Below are 18,765 nucleotides of genomic sequence, written 5' to 3'. Positions count from 1 at the left end.
CTTGATAAAACAGTTTTTATTGATTCATTGAATTTGTTATTTTTTAAGGCAATCTATGCATATATGCTAATTCCAGGCTAAAACCTCCACCATTAATTTTTCCTCTAATCCTTACTCTATCATTTCATCAAGTTTACAAATTATTTATAAAGAAGTCTAGCAAAAAACCTGAATAGATAATTCAGGGATAAAACTGAAAACCAATTTAAAATTGTTAATTTTCAATCTACAACCAAACAAACAATCAAGCACAAATTCACATTGAGCTGAATTTACATAAAATAGTTCAGAAATCTTTCTTAGGAAGGTTTTACACTGTTTAGTTTCTAGGGAACATTTATCTTCAGTTAGGTACTTGAAGTTGGCTGTATGCCATTGTTTCTGCTGCCCCGAGTACTATCAGATTTGGGACACTGCACATGCTATTGAATGTCAGTCAGCTCTGCATTTCTGTTTCCTTCTTTCCCTCATTTAATAAATATGGTGCAGTATTTAAACAAATAGCTTTCAAAACTTCCTTGTATTCAAAGGATTATTAAAAAAAAGAAGTTTCTCCTATTCCTGCCCCATCTTGCCTAAAAAAGACTCATTACAATGCTTGAGGGACAGACTTCTGCAAAATCTAAACTATCTAGCAAAATAAACATGAATTTATGGTCAGAAGTTAGGAAGTTAGCAAGAAGGCTAAATTCTGACGGCCATTTTGTGTCTTAGCATAGGCATTATTTCTCACAGATTTAGTCTAAGATTCAAATTCTCATATTTTCCTGGTATTGCACAATGATGGATGAGAAACAATAATCCGTAGGGACCATGGAGATTAGGCTCCATGAAAAGACTATGCATAAGTGGCTGTATATTTGCCACATGGTCCCTCTTCCCTTACTGAGAAAGATGTAATCAGGAACCGCAGACAATTCTTTGGGAGACTGCCTACACTCTTTCCTGAATTCCACAATAAGGGAGATAAGAAAGAAGGTTTTAATTTTTAAAACGATTAGGTTCATGTTCCTTTTAAGATTTGTAAAAATGTAATCCAAAGAGAAATCTTTCTAGTTGTTTTTCTGCTTTTTATAGCCATTACTTATGATTGGTGGCTTACAAGCTTTTGGCAAACACAGATATGGGAAATTCAAGGTCAATGCCATTACATTACCATAAACAAGGATTCAGGCTTAGGGACTATGTCCACATGATCTAGCAACAAGTTTAATTGGACTATTTCTGCTTTTTAATTACTTGTATGGGATCAGTAGATATTCTGAGAAATGGTCTGGCTTTATTCAAGAAGCTTTCAAAACTTCCTTATATTCAAGAGTCTAATTCTTTCCCAGTCTACCTCTGAGGGTAGACTATAGGTGAATCTTCCTATAGGTGAACTTTAAAATTCTCTTGATGGCTTTATGAAGTCCACCTTTCAGTTGTACTTGGCAAAAAGGGCAGTGAAGGAAATGTAGGAATAAAGGAGACACCTTAATATAATTCAGTATTAAAAAGCATAGTTATTTATTTATATTTGGCATTCTAAGCAATATGCTAGAGTTGTTTGTAAACAATGTCAGAGTTCCTAGCAAGTGGTAGGGAAAAATACACTTTGATGAATTTACAGAAAAAAGACCCATCTTGAAGGGTAGGATGTCATCATTCCCCCTGGGCCCTGGCCTCATGTTCCTAGGCTAAACTAACTTGTAGAAATATGGTCGTAATTGTATGGATATGACCATAGAATCCTCTGGATATTTTAGCTGCCTTTTCTTGGTCTGGGTCTGTTTTGAGGTGCATTGTTAATAAGGATACTTAATTTTTATCAATTGCTTTTATGGAATATTAGGCTTGAGAAAATCATAGGTCTCAGCCAGAATCAGCAGAAACTTATGACCCTGGAATTTTTGCCACACCGATTTTGTACAAGTGGTAAGTAAAACGATCAGTGGAGGAGGTGGGATTTAGTCAATGGGAAAAAAAAGACATAAAAGACCTTAAAATTATATACATTCAAACACATATTATCTCTCCAGATTAAATGACAGGAGCTGACATATAGCACTTACTGCAATTGTAGGCTTCTGACGGTAGTCAGAACTCAGGAAAATAATTGCCCAAAACTCATGACCACCATTATTTCTACCACGTAAACTCGCACACACACAAAAGGTCTCTTAGATTTTATTTTATTATTACTAGGGATTGAACCCTGGGTGCTAGACCAGAGTTTTGAGACAGGGTCTAGCTAAATTGCCCAAGCTGGCCTCTAATTTGTAATCCTCCTGCCTCAGCCTCCCAAGTTGCTGGGATAACAGGTGTGTACAACCATGCTGGCTTAGATTTTTATCTTTTAAAATGTTTCTCAATAAAACAATGGCTACCATTTTACCTTCTGACTTTTTGCCTTTGTTGATATTAAGGAATCATCCACAATTTCTCACTTCTTTTTCTTCAAAACACTGGTTGGGCTGAGAAAGATGTTGATAGAACTAGCCAGGAATTATTTAGCAATTATTTAGCAACAGAATTTAGTAGTCATTATCATTGTTATTTTTTCTTTCTTCACTGTATACTGAAGTGAGTACTACTAATTCAGATATCTGGATAGGAGTCCCTGCAAGCATGTTTCATGGAAAGAAACCAAACTATGTACAGTCTACATACTCAAGTATCAGCAGAATTTATGTGGCTGAATTACTCATACCTAAGACTCCTGGGATGCATCAAAAGTAACCAACTGCCAAACACATAAAGGGGAAAAGTACTTCAAACAATTACACTTAAAGCTTAAAGTGTCTTCATTTATGAAGGGCTGATGATCTAGGCAAACAAGAAATGCTGCATGGACTGACAAATTTTAAAAAGAATAAAACAGCTTTGAATTAGAGGGAGTAGCTCTTTTACTCTGAAGCTCTTGGCTAAGAATATCCATTTAGCAAAGAGGATGCTAAGTCAGGAGCTGCCTGAGAATCTTGCTCTAACTGTAACCACGGAAAGACAAAGAGCAAAGACGTCATTTGATTCTAATCAGATTAAGACAAAAACCACTTTATTTCTAGATATTGGTTCAAGGTCACCCCTTCTGTCATAAATTTCATATGGTCCACATCACTCCACCTTATTAAGCTGCTCAGACTGAGCACAGGAGATGGGAAACCTGTTGGGGCAGGACAGATCCTAGAAGAACTGATTACATAATGAATTATATAGCCATGGAAGGCTATCATTTTCAAGAGAAAGCATGCTAATATCAAACTTAATTTTTCCAATGCTCTAGATCATCTCTCTCTTCTGGACAAACATGAATGGACCATACAATTACCATATAAGTAACAAACTATAAAAAGATAAATAGCTTAAAAATGAAAAAAAGACATGGGTGATAAATATTATATTGGACAAATTATTTTGTATTTTAGAGTTTCATTTTCCTTAAATATATATACAAAAAATTATATAATAGAGTTCCAATAGAACTGAAACATAATTCTACATTTTCTCAGTTCAGTTTCCAGGAGAATAGAATGTCTTTTATCTTTTTTTTTTTTTTGGTACTGGGAATTAAACCCAGGGACACTTAACCACTGAGAAACATTCCCAGACCTTTTTATTTTTTGTTTTGAGGCAGGGTCTTGCTAAGTTGTTGAGGCTGGCCTTGAACTTGTGATCCTCCTGCCTCAGCTCTGAGTCAGGTGTATCTATCTTATTTATCTTTGGGTAGGACACTATCTTATTTATCTTTGGGTCTCTTGTATTTTCTAATATCCCCAAACACAATAGATTACAATAATGTTTGAGGAAATAAATTGCCTTTCTGCATTTCTTCCTTGGCAACTTTAGAAAAAAATCATTCCTTAATTTTTTTAATGATACACTAGGAAAACCTCAATTTCCTCTCTACCACCTTAATAAATCTGAAATACTATAAAACATTTGATGGATGTGTGTAGAAATTAATTGGTAGCTCTAAGAAGTAACAAAATGTAGTTGAACATATGCAAGTTGAACTTGGAAGAGTATTACAAATTCACCTTGTTCCAACTATTCATTTCCTAAAAACCTAGAGACTGAAACCACAAAGCTCTTTGGAGGATCTGAACATTTACATTTCTGGCCTAATTTGCCTTTATAGATACTTTTATAAATTATCTGTTTTGAGACAAATGTGAGGAGAGTGACTGTAAACAAAACTCACACCTTTTTTGAAAAGCAGCAGAGAACATTAACTGCTATTGACCTTTAAATGGTTTGAAATGCTGCTCAGACCTGCACATGAATTAAACCTTGACAAGTGATAACAGTAGGAGAGAAGAGGAAACAGCAAACTTAAAATGTTTTTACTCTGTACATCTATCAAATAAATAATTGTATTTAACCTGAACACATGACATGGAAAGAAAGAACAGCATTTCCTTCCAACTGTTATTTTATCCTCACAATATCTCTTCTAAGATGGAGGAACCAAGGCAGAGAGAGCTTGGTAGCCTGTCCAAGGCTATACTAGAAAGCTATTGCTAGAACCTAGGTATATCCTCACTCCTAGGTCCATTAAATCTACTTTACCCAATGACTGGTTTTTATCTACAAATGTCATAATTTTGGTCACTTGACTAATCCCCAGAAATTCAGAAGATTGATCCAGCCTGCCTCTGGGTTTCAACATTAACAGCATTATTACAAACATGAGTTTTCCTTATGGTACCCTGCCTCTGTCCATTCTATTTATATATCAATGACAAATTAATCTACCTAAGGCATGACTATTTATCTGCTCAAAAAATTCCACTGCCTATTAATCTCTCCATTGTTTATTAACTTCCTTGGTCTGAAATCACAAAGACTCTAAAACAAAGATCTCAACCTACCTTTCTGCCTACGTATACCTTATGTTCCAGCCAAATGAGTCTGGCAGTCTGTTTCTTGTGTTTCTAGGACTTACCCCCACATCTCCCATCTCTCTCATTATTCTTCAGACTGGAATGTCCATCCTTATAATCTCTAATGCCACAAATCCTCCCGCTCTTCCAAGGCTAGTTCTAGGATCTTTAAATACCTCTAGCACATTGGAACTAGGTCTCACCAAATACCCTAAAATGTTTTTTTTGGAAATCTTTTCAATCTGTGCCTTTTTCTGACATCATATTGACAGAATGAACATTATGGAGAAAAGGCAGGAGAAACAGTTGAGTGGATGTATTTCTCCAAAATTCCTTTTCATCAATGGCGGACGGTAAATGAGCCCTCTTGGATGCTACTCCTTATTGATCCAGCTAAGGAGAAAAGTCTGATTCAAAACAGGGAGGCCTGGAAAGAGACTGATAAGGCATTTATTTCTTCATCTATATGGAGAACCTGAAATTGCCACCTGACTATCCTGGTAGGTTGTGTATTGCAGAATCTAAGCATTGGAAAGACTTTAGAAGTCAGTGTATGGAACTCCTCATGATATACAAATTCTATAGTCATGATTGCAACAGCACTAGGGACTCCTCAGGCCAGTTGCTCCCTTCAGAAATAGAAGCAAACACTCTTTTCAGCCAAGCCAAATACAGAAGATGCACCATAGGAATCTGAATCTTGTTATTTGGTGGTGATGATGTTGGTTAAAGAACCAGCACTCCAAGCTAAACTGGTTTTAATACTCTGGAATGCTTACTATTTGTATGTATTTCTCAAGCTATGATTTGGTTGTTAGGATCTACAAACAGGAACTAATCTCTGCGGGCTAAGATAAAGCTAGCTATCTTCAGCCCAGCTTCTGAGATTGACACAGTGCTGTTATGCTTGCTGATTGGCACTGAAGTCTTTTTGTTACAAGCAGATCTTTCCAGCCTTATGTCAATCTATTTACATTCACATCCCTATGTTCTATTAAAACTGATCTACTCACTTTTAAAATTTAGCACTTTCACACCTGTATGTTTTGTTGTTTTTTTTGGCTTGTGTCATTTCCTGAGATTCTTGTCCCCTCCCATTTCTGAATATATAAAAATCCTGCCACAATTTATTCAACATTTATTATGTACTAAAGCTAAAACAAGGCCCCTGTTCTTATAAGTTATAATCTAACTCGTTTTTTTAAACATTTTTAGTTGCAGATGGATTTATTTATATGTGGTGCTGAGGATTAAACCCAGAGCCTCACCTGTGCCAGGAAAGATTCTACCACTGAGCTATAGCCCCAGACCAATCTAACTCATTCTTAGAGGGTAAGTTAATATAGCACTTCTTCCATGAACTTTTTGCTTTTTTCTTGAATTTCTAATAGAAGAAAGCTTTTTATTTTCTGAATTTCCCTAGTAATTTCTCTTATAACTTTAACTTACAGTTCTTAAAAAAATACAAGATCAAAAAATGTTATTTACACAGCAAGTTCCTTGAGGGCAAGAAATGTTCTAATTTCTACCTCCTTACAGCCTCTGGAAGAATACCCAACAAATATTCACTAATTTAAAAAGTATTTATTATTAATTTCTTAGAAAATCCACATGGGTTGGGCACAGTGGCACATGCCTTTGGGAGGCTGAGGCAGGGGCATTCCAAGTTCGAGGCCAGCCTTAGCAATTTAGCAAGACTCTCAGCAAAAGAAAAAACAAAAAGGGTTAGGAATGTGGCTTAGTGATAAAGCACATGGTAACCTCTGGTACCAAAAAACCAACCAGCCAACCAACCAACAAAAAAACCCTATCCAAATCTATGTGGGGTTCAGTATCTATCTTTAAGGACCTAGATGCAAAAAGATATTTGCCTTTGTGGTACTACTCTAGAGCAGGAAACCTTCATTAAATATGTAAGCAAGTAAATATGTATAGGCAAATTACAATTTCAAGTTGTAATAGTGGTATACAGGAAGTAGAAACAGTGTGGTGACAGAGAAGAACTGCAAAAGAAGCAATTTAGATGGAGTGCGGCAGGTGGGAAGAGAAAGAAAGAAGTCCTCCTTAAGAAGGTGACATTAAACAACTGGTAAAATTATTGGAGTTTGGTCAGGGGGCAAGGAAGTATCCCACTGAGGCGAGAAAAGAACAAATGGCTCTCAAGGTAAATATGAACACAATGTGCCGTCGGACAGAAGGGGAGGCCGGAGAGAAGGGGAGGCTGGTGAGGAGGAAGAGACTCTTGTTTGCAGAATTGGGTATTGAATGAGTGAAGAGAGGTAAATGGGTGTCAGGAAGGCCTCAAAGGTCATTTTAAGGAGTCTGAATTTTATTTTGAGGGCTTCTGGAAGCTATTTAGGGTAGTAAGCAGGGAATTACACAATCAGATTTATGTTTCCACAGGATATTAAAATATTGGCTGCTGTGTGAATACTGACCGGGTCTTTATTTGTTCTTCCCCAACAGTATTTCCAGTTCAAGTTCTATGTGAAGCAGATTTATACAAAGAAAGAAAAAATCTTTACAGAGCCATGGGCTACAATTGTTTAATTTGCCAGAATACAGAAATATATCTGTTAAAATTTTAGAAGGACTTATATGGTATTCAAATCTAGTTTTGCTAATTTTTAGATGAGTCTCCTGGTGACATTTCCCATAAAAGTCCCATGGGTCTTTAGGTTGGCAATGGGTGTTCTGCATGGAGGCTTGCTGAAGGGACTGTAATGATTCCAAAACCACATTGATAAACGACTCAAATCTGGTACTTGCTAGTTAAATAATTAAATAAGATGAAGGTAGATGAAGCTCCAGGAGAAATATGGGCAGCAGAATGTAAGACACACTATTAGGCAAATGCTTAATAGACTAATAGACTTTACCTAGACTACACAATCCATGTTCTACCTGGACATCTTCCACAGTGATATAAAACAAACCCCACTGCATACTAGACTTGAGTCCAAGACTAGATTCTGGTTCCAGCTCCATCACATTGAGTTCGTTTGTTCAAAATACTTTCCTCAAGTTCAGCATTATGAACACTGGGGGCTGGATACTTCTTTATTGTATTAGCTGTCCTGTGTACTGTAAGGATTTCAACAGTATCCCTAGCTTCTGCCCATTACAGTGATAATCAAAAATGTCTACAAGTATTTCCCAAAGTCCCTTGGGGGGCAAAATCACCCATCCCCTAGAGAACTACTTTCATTCTCTGAGTTTCAGTGTCTCTCAAGTTCATGTGAACATGGACATAATATATATGTATTTTATATATATTTTATATACCTTCAGGATAGTTACATGATTCAAATAAGACAGTGAATTGGAAAAAATCAGGCGGAAAAGACCATATAATAAAGGCAAAAGCACTATTATTATTGTGTGAATCATTATCTGCTGAGTGTTCAACAATGAAGTCGAAGAAAAAGCACTTGCATCTTGCTGATATAATGCATTGTAGGCACAGATTAAGGATATAAGCAGGAAATGTCTTTTAGGTAGGTATTCAAGAAATATTTGGTATTTGATTGATTTTAAGTGTGTGTGTGGGGGGTCTGACAGTAACTTCATTTAGCTTTTGTGGCACATTGCCAGGCACACTTTTTCTGAATACTAATGAACCACAACAGCATGGGATGTTTCCAAACCTAATGCCACTTAAAGGGCAGGTTTGAATTAAAGAAGATTGGTTACTCATTTTACAGATGAAAACCAAGATAGAGAAGCTTAACTGTCTAGCACAGGTCATAGAGCAATTAGTCTAGTGAAGTGAGTCACTAGAACACTGGACTTGAGGTCAGAGTCAGGGTTCTGACTCTGACCTCAAGTCCAGTGTTCTTTCTATTATTTATAGAATAGTATTTCTACCCAACTATGTTATGCCCCTATCTCAGCACAGTTGGTTGTTTTAATTTCTGGGGGCAACTCAGTGAAAATGAGATGAGTAAACAGAAATAGTTCTGAGAGAAACTTAAAAATGAATATAGGCCTATTCCTATTAAGAGGCACAAGTTGAGCAATGAGGTGGCACATGCCTATAATCCCAGCTACTCAGGAGGCTGAGATTGGAAGATCCTAAATTCAAGGCCAGCCTGAGTGACTAGTGGGATTCTGTGTCAAAATTTAAAAAAAATGGCTGGGGATATGGTTCAGTGGTAGAGTGTTTGTGTAGCATGCACGAGGCCCTGGGTTCAATCTCCATGCATGTGCGCACACGCACACGCACACGCGTACACACACAAAATAAATAGATAAAAAGGCGTAGTTAGATAGTCTGTATATTCAGGGTAAATCAGTGTCAAGTCATTCAAGCACTCTGTTAAGTTCATGAAATTCTTGCCCATTAAGCAGTTCAGAAGGAGCTAAATCTAATTGTTACCTCCTCCTATAGTTTTGTCTTGCAATGTTCTCTACCATGTTTATGGCACAGAATATGTGCTAAAACTATGACTTGTTCTTGGCTGTCCTACCTCTACATGGCTCTAAGTGAAAGGACATATTTTATCATTCTTTTACCCAAATACCATTCTACATGTTCACTGTTAAAAACAGAAATTTTGAGAATAATTAAAAAAAGACACCATTTTACTCTTTTAAAATACAAGAACACCTCTAATTATAATACCTGTGTAAGCTTTCAAATATTTAATGGTGTCACAAAGAGTCATCATTCCCAACTAGTGATACAAGAGTTTTCTGGATAATTCCCAGGTAACATGTGTGGGAGCCCACCTTAACCTTTATAATGATTAGAATTTGAAAGAACATAGGAGTAGAAATTTGAGTTCTATCCCTGGTTTTTCTGTTACATTAGGTAATGTAGTCTTTTTGGTCACAGTTTCCTTGATCAAGGGATAAATATTCATCTTTAGAACCCTGGAAAAGTTTAGATGCATATAATAGATTCAATGAGAAGCAAGTACCTACTTGTTTTTTCTAAATGCACCCTGAATAATAGTTGATGCTTTAGGTATTATAAAATTTCAGGGGCTTTAACACATACTTATCAAATACATTTCTGAGCCTCTAGCATTTTCCAATTTGCCAATCTTAAACAAAAATCTCCTCTGAGAGATACCTTGCCTGAGCAGATACAACAAGAGCAAGAAAAGCCTTCCCTGTTCTTAGAGTCAGACTGCTGACTATTTGGGCCCTGCCGCTTCAACTCAAAATAAGTTGTTAAGACTTTGTGCAGGGCTGGGGATGTGGCTCAAGCAGCAGCGTGCTCGCCTGGCATGCGTGCGGCCTGGGTTCGATCCTCAGCACCACATACAAACAAAGATGCTGTGTCCGCTGATAACGAAAAATAAATATTTAAAAAAAAAGACTTTGTGCAAATAATACACACACATAAAAGTGGGGCAATAAAATATCGAGTAGATATCAAATGCAAATGTTTATATGAAAGTGACTGGTACATTAATAAGGTACATAATAAATAATAAATGCTAATTACTTTCCTCATAACTTGAGTGCTTCTCAAAGTATAGTCTAAAGACCTCCTGTATAAAAAGCATCAGGGATGTTTGGCTAAAATTGAAAATTATGACCCCTACTTCACACAAGTGAATTACCTTCTAGGGAGTAATTCATAAAGATGACACAACTGTATCCACAACTAATGTAGAAAAATAAACTACAGAAAATACATACTTTCCCCTTCATCTGAAATGTAAAGATTTTATTCACACAGTGGTTAAGAAAACCCCTCTTAAATCCCAGAGATGAAGGATTCAGTATTAGCCCAATATTTAGATGTTTTTAATTTTTTTTATTTTTAAAGATTTAATTTTTTTTGGTTAGACACAATACCTTCATTTTATTTATTTATTTTTATGTGGTGCTGAGGATCGAACCCAGGGCCTTGTGCATGCCAGGCGAGCGCTCTACTGCTGAGCCACAACCCCAGCCCATATTTAGATATTTATCAAACCAAACAGGATTTCTTATGCATTCTTCTGGGCTAATAGTAAATCCTTCATCTTTGGGATTTGAGGGGGGTTTTCTTAACCACTGATTGAATAAAGTGTGAAATGAATAAAATCTTTTTGAGTTTCAGATGAAGGGGAAAGTATGTATTTTCTGTAGTTTATTTTTCTACATTAGTTGTGAAATACAGGAATTGAACATTCAGAAGGATGGACCTCAAACAGGAAGTGCACTATTTTACTAAGATTTTTAAATTCCTTCTAGGTGAAGAAATTGTGGCATGTAATTCCCAATAAGATTACTCAAAATTAAGATCTGCCTCCAGCTGAACCATGCAAGAGTCTGTCCCTAACCAACAACTGCATTTTTGAAATTGGGATTTGGTTTGAGATCTTGAATAGCCCACCACACACAAACACAAGTCATCAGAAGGAAGCGGTGGGCAGAAAAGACATTTTCTTTTCTTTGTTATGGCAACTCTCCAAATATAGCAAGGATCTATACTCATTCTCTAACAGGTAAAACTGACCTTACTGGTTGTGGGCCCTTGGGCAAATTACTTAACACCTCTCTCTGTGATTCAGCTCTTAAATAAGGATAACAGAAGTAACCTATCTCATAGGGTTGTTTTAAGAGTTATTATCAGGTGTTCACTAAAGCAATGGCCAGTGGCTGAGACAGCAGGTTAGTTTCCTCTACAAAAGAGATGACCACAGCACTATGTCACGACAGTGCGCATTTAAACACTTTCCTAAGCACAGCACCTAAATATAGTAAGCCCTTGACAAATCTTCATTATTATTGCTTCTTAATCTATTGTTCTTTCCAAACTAGACATTGGTATAATTCCCCAAATCCTTTGATTTGTCTGCCATCAATTACCCCCTAGCCAATCATTCTTTCTAGTCTCTTCAGTTCTTTATTTGGGGCCCTCATGGGCGTGCTAGTGAATCCTGGCCATTTGACTTTACAGGCAAGGATGTCTTTCACCTGTATGATCATGTGGTCAGTCATTTTCTTCAATCTCGTTCCTAACTGCATCCTGTTTTCTTTTAAACATTTCAAAGTTCCTAGCTTCTGCTTCTCTGTTTTCTGACTTTAAACAATACTTTTTCTTATTACTGTATTTATATGGTAATTTCACTAGGGTTTTTAAAAGAAAGAGATCAGTTCAAAATGCCATTTGAAACAGAAATATGATATATTATACCAAATTTTTGTCCATCTCATCTACATTCTAGTTTCTTAAGAGTCAATAAAAATTCTAAGCTACAGTAGCACCATGTAGCCTGTGGTCTTGATGAAACCATAATGAAGGAAATTCTTTTTATGTTCAGTTTTCTAGAAAGTTCACGAAACCTTTTTTTTTTGGTGGTATTGGGGATCAAATTCAGGGCCTCAAGCATGTTAGGCAATCGCTCTAAGACTGAACTATATCCCCAGAACTTCTACTTTGAGACATATCTTGCTAAATTGCCCAGGCTGGTCTGGAACTTGTCATCCTCTTGCCTCAGCCTCCTGAATAGCTGAGATTTCAGGTGTGTGGTGCCAGGCCTGGTGTGAAGCCCTGCAAGGCATCATTTATCAGAGCTATTTCACATAGAGATTAAGAGTGCTTAAAGCATGGCCCATAGAAAAATTTCTTTATTCTAAAATTAGAAAAATTATAACTAATCAAATTGTGTTTTTTAAATGTATAGCTTCATTCACTTACAAGCTGGAGTAAGATAGCTGAAACCCGAGAAGGTAGCAAAATAGAGGCGGAATCACTGTCATCGACTTCAAGTCAATTCAATAAGTATTTACAAAGTTCCTTCTGTCTCAGGGACCATAGTAAAAAGTACCTTCTGTCCCAGGGAAGACAGTAAAAACACATAAGCAGACAGATATTAGTTAGGCTTTCTTTGTTTTAGCTTTCAATTTCATTCCCTACATGATTGTAATAAAATGCAAATCGTGAACCCTCTACTTGGTAAACGCAGTTGGGGGACAGTCTTCTTTTGTTCTGAGTTTATACTTATTCATTTTGCAAATTAACTCTTAAGTAATATACTGAAAAGCACTAGAAGAGTCCATAGGACTGCAACGCAGGTAACTTTAGTGCAGTCTGCAATTCAACATAATTTTGGTGAAGTTACCTATATGTGGCCCTCACTTAAGATTTAGTCTGAATGAGATATAAAAAATAAGATGTTCCAAGAAAATGACACTTTTCAACTCTTTCACTTCTCATTGGCAATTAAAGTCTTACAGATCAGAACTAGAAGAATTTATTTATCAGTCTGATGCATATACACTTTGACACAGCTTCTAAATATTTATCCTATGGATACACTTTCACATATGAGAACTGTTATACGTACAAAATTATTCATTGCAGGACTATTGTAATAGCAAAATAGAAAAAAATACAGCCTAAATATTCATTGGTAGGGCACTAATCAAACAATTTATAATATTTCCTTGTGTTCACTGGTAGTGCAGTGATCAAACAAGTAATCATATTTCCCTGTGATGGGACACTTTGTAGCCATAAACAAGAATGAGGAAGCTCTATACACATATAGAATGATATCCAACATAAATTATAAAATGAAAAAATAAGTTGGTTGTACTTATTGTACATTTGTAAAAAAATGCAAAAAGGGAAGAAGCATGTATATATTATTGTATTTTGTAAAATTAAATTTAAAAAATTAAATTATTATCAAGTCCAATCCTGTTGTTTTTTTTTTTTTTTAATTCATGGTGCTGGAGGTTGAACCTAGGGCTTTATGCTGGGCAAATATTCTACTATATATCCTGTTTTGGTTGCAAATAACATAGCACCTCTTATTTCTCTGAGCCACATCCCTAGTCCTCTTTAATTTATATATGGGGAAATTGAGGCATATATTCTTGAATTGACACTAATATATTCTCCAGTCAGTTGAACATCAGCTTCTGAAAAGAGGCTCTGTAACACTTGGCTAACCTCTTTCCTCAACCCTCCATTCCTCAGGATGGTTTGCTGGGAAGTAACTAAACAGGAGGGGTTTCTGAGCTTCACATATCCTGTTTTGGTTGCAAATAACATAGCAGCTCTTATTTCTCTTGCCCACTCCCACCTTTCTGTACAAAGAAGATCAAATATACAACTACATTCTTCACAAAGGCCTTTAGAAAAGCTTTTATTTGCCTGGTCCGAATAGCACAACTCAAATTTGATATGTCAAACAAACAAACTGAAAAGGTCTTTAGTTATGCAATGACAGAAGGGCCTAAGTCCAACAGGGAGTGGATCTCCCAGCTACTACACTCCACTTCTCTGATGGCTTTTGTTGCTGGTTAAGCCACAATTGGAATAATGCAATCATGAGGTGCACCTTTACACACTTCCCTTACTGGACTTTCTGACACATTTCTAGTCTGCTAATCATGACTACTTTAGAATGATTTATGAAAAGATTTCAGAATGTTTTCTAGACAGTAGGAGAACACAGCAAGTGCTACACTATGTGTCAAAGACTGTGAGCTGATGATCTAAGTTCACCACATCAGCAATGTTACATTAAGCAGACCACTCAAACCCAATAAAGACTATTTTCTTCAACTGCAAAACAGATATAAAAAATGTCTACTCAGTCAATCTAACAAAGTTGTAAGGATCAAATAAAATATACTTTCTAATTCAAAACTATATTAAGTATGAAATATTATTAATAATATCTTACTGGCTCATCAAATAAGAAAATAAATCTCAGAAAGGAGATTTCTAAGTCACACAGAGGGCTCACTTTCATGTTACTTACAGTATAGAGCCTTTCATAGTTTGATCTGAAGAACACTAGTTAGTTATATACCCATCAGCAAAGCATTTCTTTAACTATCTTCTTGGTATGATCAAAGACAGACAAAAATCCTCTATGCTTAAACTCTTATTTTTTCTTTTTCTTTTTCTTTTTCTTTTTTTTACAGTACTTAGAATTGAACCCAGGGGCATTTTACCACTGAGCCATCTCCCCAGCTCTTTTTATTTTTTTATTTTGTGACAGCATCTCCCTAAGTTGTCTAGATGAACTTGTGATCCTCTTGTCTCAGCCTCTGGGATTATAGGAGTTCAATTGTCTAGGTTACAGTGTTATTGGTTTGCCTGGGAATTAATATGGTATGAGGTAGAAACTCGAAAACATTTGAACTATTTTTTTTTATTCAGTAGGAAAATGCAATTAAATCTATTAAATAAGGTAATAGGAATTTATACCCTTTCAAAACATTAATAAAAGGTGATTTAATGAAGACTTGAGTTTTAGATCTGGCACTTGGAGCTTACTATCTGTGTGACCCTGAGGAACTTGGTTTATTCATTCATTCATTCATTCAATATTTATTGCATGAAGTTACTGTGATGAATCCCTAACCTAAAGAAGCCCAGTCTGTAGAAGAGGAAAACATGAAATTAAAATACAGTCTGAGATATACAAGATAGAGATTATGCAAAGGGTGAGAGGTGATAAAAAGCTAACAGAACAGGTAGGATGATTTGGATTATAATCTCGATTAGAATTGATAATAATAAAGGTTTGAAACTGAATATGAATAAAATGAAATGACTACTCTGAAGACAATAATTCATAACAAGAGCCTTTGATCCTTAAGTCTATTTCTTTCCTTCTTGTTTCCAACTTGGCTGTGGGGACACAGAGCATTCCTCTTTCATTTCATAAATCGAATCACTACATTTTAGGTTCTCTGAACTGTTGCAAAATTATATAAACACTTATCATAGTCCTATAATAACTTCATTATCTATTTAGGAAAAGATTCAACCTGGCTAAAAAAGGTCCTTTAACATGTCAGAGGTATCTTTATGTATTCCTTCCAGATCATTTCTCATATTTACTTTTGAGAAGCAGGCTTCCATCTCATTATGCTCTGTTGCATAATGTCCTCAGTCTACAAAAGCAGGTTGTATACTAATCCCCAGGGTCATTGTGTAAAGGAAAAGAGGTAGGGTGGACCCTTCTCAACCCTTTCCTTCTCTGCAGGGCTTTGCATTCCTAAGGATGGGCCCCTCCTCTCCTGGGGGATGTTACCTAAATCATGAAATGATGTTACTCAAAGCAATGAAACTTCAAAAGCATTTCCTTTCCAGTACCTGCTATAAGATTTCTTATGGCCTACACTATTCATTGTAATATATTAATTATCAGACTTTAGACGACTCGTCATACTTAGTCACAAAGTATGGGACACCAATGATTTTTTCAAATGGTTTTGGTATGCTAAGAACTGCATGTGGCATCAGCAACTTCCTCAGGCCTCCCTCCCCTTTCTCCATCATGCTTGCCTTGCCAACTTGAAATGAAGTTATCTGGATGCTGCCTGGTCACTGACTTATCTGACATTCACTAGCTGAAGTCATTTTGTCACTGCAAAAACCTGCTTTTCTAGTGATAATTGTGTCATCTTTTCCCTATTGTAGTGGGGAAAGTGCAAAGAGGAATCAACAGCAGAGCCATGCTGGAAACAAAAGGGAGAGGAAGACATTAAGTATCAGACTCTGAATAGTAGGAATTGTTACCTTCTAAGGAGTCATTTTACTTTATTCACATTCAGACTGAAACTTTTATCCTTATCAATTCAAAATTGAGATTATAACCCAAGGGGAACTGGATTGAGGTTTTCAACAGGTCAATTACACTGCCCTGAATGGTGGATCGCATTCAATTCTTACATCCCCAAGAAGGGACTATTCATGTGGAGTGGGGCAAGGTAACAGTTGACTTTATATTTCAGACACTTCTAGGCCATATAGATTTTTCTTGTATTAATCATGTCACTAGAATAAAAAAAATCCTTTTCCTACTGATCTAAGGACAAACTTGTTAACATATATGGCTCTAGATTCCTTTTTAATTTTAATCCATCATTATTGTCTTATACTTAATAAATTCTCCCACAGAACTCTTAAGCAACTTACCTAACAACACAATGGCTAGGCCATCCTCCAATATGATGGAGGCAACACTTCTGTTCTCCCTCTCAGTAAGCTGTGTTTAGGAAGAGTGTCAATTGTGTTCGTTCACAAACCAATTTATGCCAGTTGAGTTTATTGTTGTAAATATATAACTTAATTTCATATTATGTAAAATAGTGACGTATAAATGGGAAAAATGAGAGTTGTAGCTAACACAAATCGAGTACTTATTACCTGCCAGGCATTGTTCTTAGTGCTTTATATACCATAACTCATATAATCTTTACAAGAACCCAAAGAAATGGATACTATCATTACTCCTATTTTACAAAGGAAGAAACCAAGCAATTTGCCTAAGGCCTATACAACTAATAAGTAGCAAAGAAATTTGACTCTAGAGCTTAATATAACTACTATTCCACAGAGCCTCACTAGTAGTTGTTTGTATAAAAATCAAACTAACTATTTTGGAAAGACTAGATAAAGGTGCTGTTAGGTATGTGGAAAAGTCCAATATAAAGGCTGGGAGGAAATGTCATCAACACCTAGAAAGATTCTGCATTGGGACTGCTTTGCAAATGACTTTATTCACTGCATTTTAAAGAAACCATAGATTAAGACTTCTATGTGATCTCTTAAGGGTCAGACAGTAGACATTAAGCATAATGGACAAAATGGTTGCAGTTTCTGCTGCAACCACTTACACTGCCTTGTAGGATGAAGTAGCCAAAGATGATATATAAATAAATGAGCACAGCTGTGCCAAAAAACCTTATTTACAATAACAGACAGGGGGCTGGGGTAGGATTCACAAGTGTTGATCTCTAAGACCAACACTTTAGAAAAGGCTGAGCCTTAGGTTAAAAGAAAATAATATAAATGCTTATATTTTAAATTAGAATAAAATGTGTAAATTATGTATGTAACTAATACTCAGAGGATTCCCACTTTAATTAACTTTGTGTGTTTGCCAAAGTTGCCCCCTCAACCTGGAAAGGCTTATTTCCTCACTTTCACTTGGAATCTTACTCATCTTCAAAGCCTATTCCTAACCCTATAATCTCCTCCAAACTAGGTATGAGCTGTTCCTCTTTTGAAATCCTACAATAATTAATTTCTTCTTTTTATGGAACTTTCTTCACTATGTCATCAGTTATGGTTATTTGTGTACTCTACCCTCTATGGACTGTGAACTCTTTGAGGACAAAACAATGATTTACTTACTTTCTTACCCTACACAACACCCAGCACAGTCCTTCACACACAATAGGCTTTCAGATGATATTTCTTGAATTGTATTCTGACATTCTTCTGCTTTAAGTGATGGAAGGAACAAAACACTATACCAATATCAAACTTATTCAATTCAAATCCCTATATCACATCCATAATTTAACTTAGCTCGAACTTCATTAATATTAAAACACATTCACCAGCACAGGTCAATATGTGTATACTTGTATATAAAATTATCTGTTGCAAAATTACTGGTAATTTGAAAGGAATTATTAAAATTGCTGCTTCCCAGTCAATTTTCAGGAGATCAACACATTTTATGAATACACTGAAAAGCTGTATACTTAAGCAAAACAAAATAAACACAAATAGTTAATTTAAACTTGAGATCAGGGTTGTGTCTTATCTTTGTGCCCCAGTGACACTCAGTAGACATGTGAAAGGAGATCCATTCCAAAGTGTTTTTGGAGCCTGGCCCAAGCTCAGAGTGAGTTAGAAGAGGTTGGGGCAGAAGCCCAGGTTTCCCGCTTCTTTATCTAATACTATCAATCTGGAGATACTCTAATTCAGGAAAACCCTTGCTTTTCAGGTACACCCAATCCTGCAGATTTGAGTGTTGGACTGTAGAATACTTGCCACCATCTTTCTATTTCTCTTACTGCCAATGAAAAAAATCAGCACCTGTGTCCCCACAATGGTAATCTGGGTATTCATGTTTGTGGTGACGCAGTCACCAAAAAGGTTGATTTTTAGGATTCCCAAATATCAAAAAAGGCTGCT

At 36.1% G+C, this 18,765-nt stretch overlaps 2 protein-coding genes across 6 annotated transcripts in view; one reads left to right on the top strand and one right to left on the bottom strand.

Moving 5' to 3' along the window:
- The window catches only part of Cdc26 (cell division cycle 26), a 41,227-nt gene extending 22,855 nt beyond the window's left edge, over nt 1-18,372 (top strand). Inside the window, exons 4-6 of one of the 5 annotated variants that reach the window (XR_013438238.1) lie at nt 6,078-6,194; nt 7,329-8,359; nt 11,055-18,372. The gene's annotated coding sequence lies outside the window, so the exon portion shown is untranslated. Of the gene's footprint in view, nt 1-5,134; nt 5,363-6,077; nt 6,195-7,328 lie in introns of all 5 variants that reach the window. The other 4 variants (XR_013438241.1, XR_013438240.1, XR_013438239.1 and 1 more) reach the window with 4 other exon arrangements.
- The window catches only part of Slc31a1 (solute carrier family 31 member 1), a 32,160-nt gene that overhangs the window by 11,345 nt on the left and 2,050 nt on the right, over nt 1-18,765 (bottom strand). The window lies entirely within an intron of this gene.

This window comes from Ictidomys tridecemlineatus, chromosome 4, assembly GCF_052094955.1.
Source record: "Ictidomys tridecemlineatus isolate mIctTri1 chromosome 4, mIctTri1.hap1, whole genome shotgun sequence".
NCBI classification, from domain to species: Eukaryota; Metazoa; Chordata; class Mammalia; order Rodentia; family Sciuridae; genus Ictidomys; species Ictidomys tridecemlineatus.
Note: the sequence above shows the minus strand (reverse complement) of the source record. Positions and strands in the feature narration are given on the sequence as shown.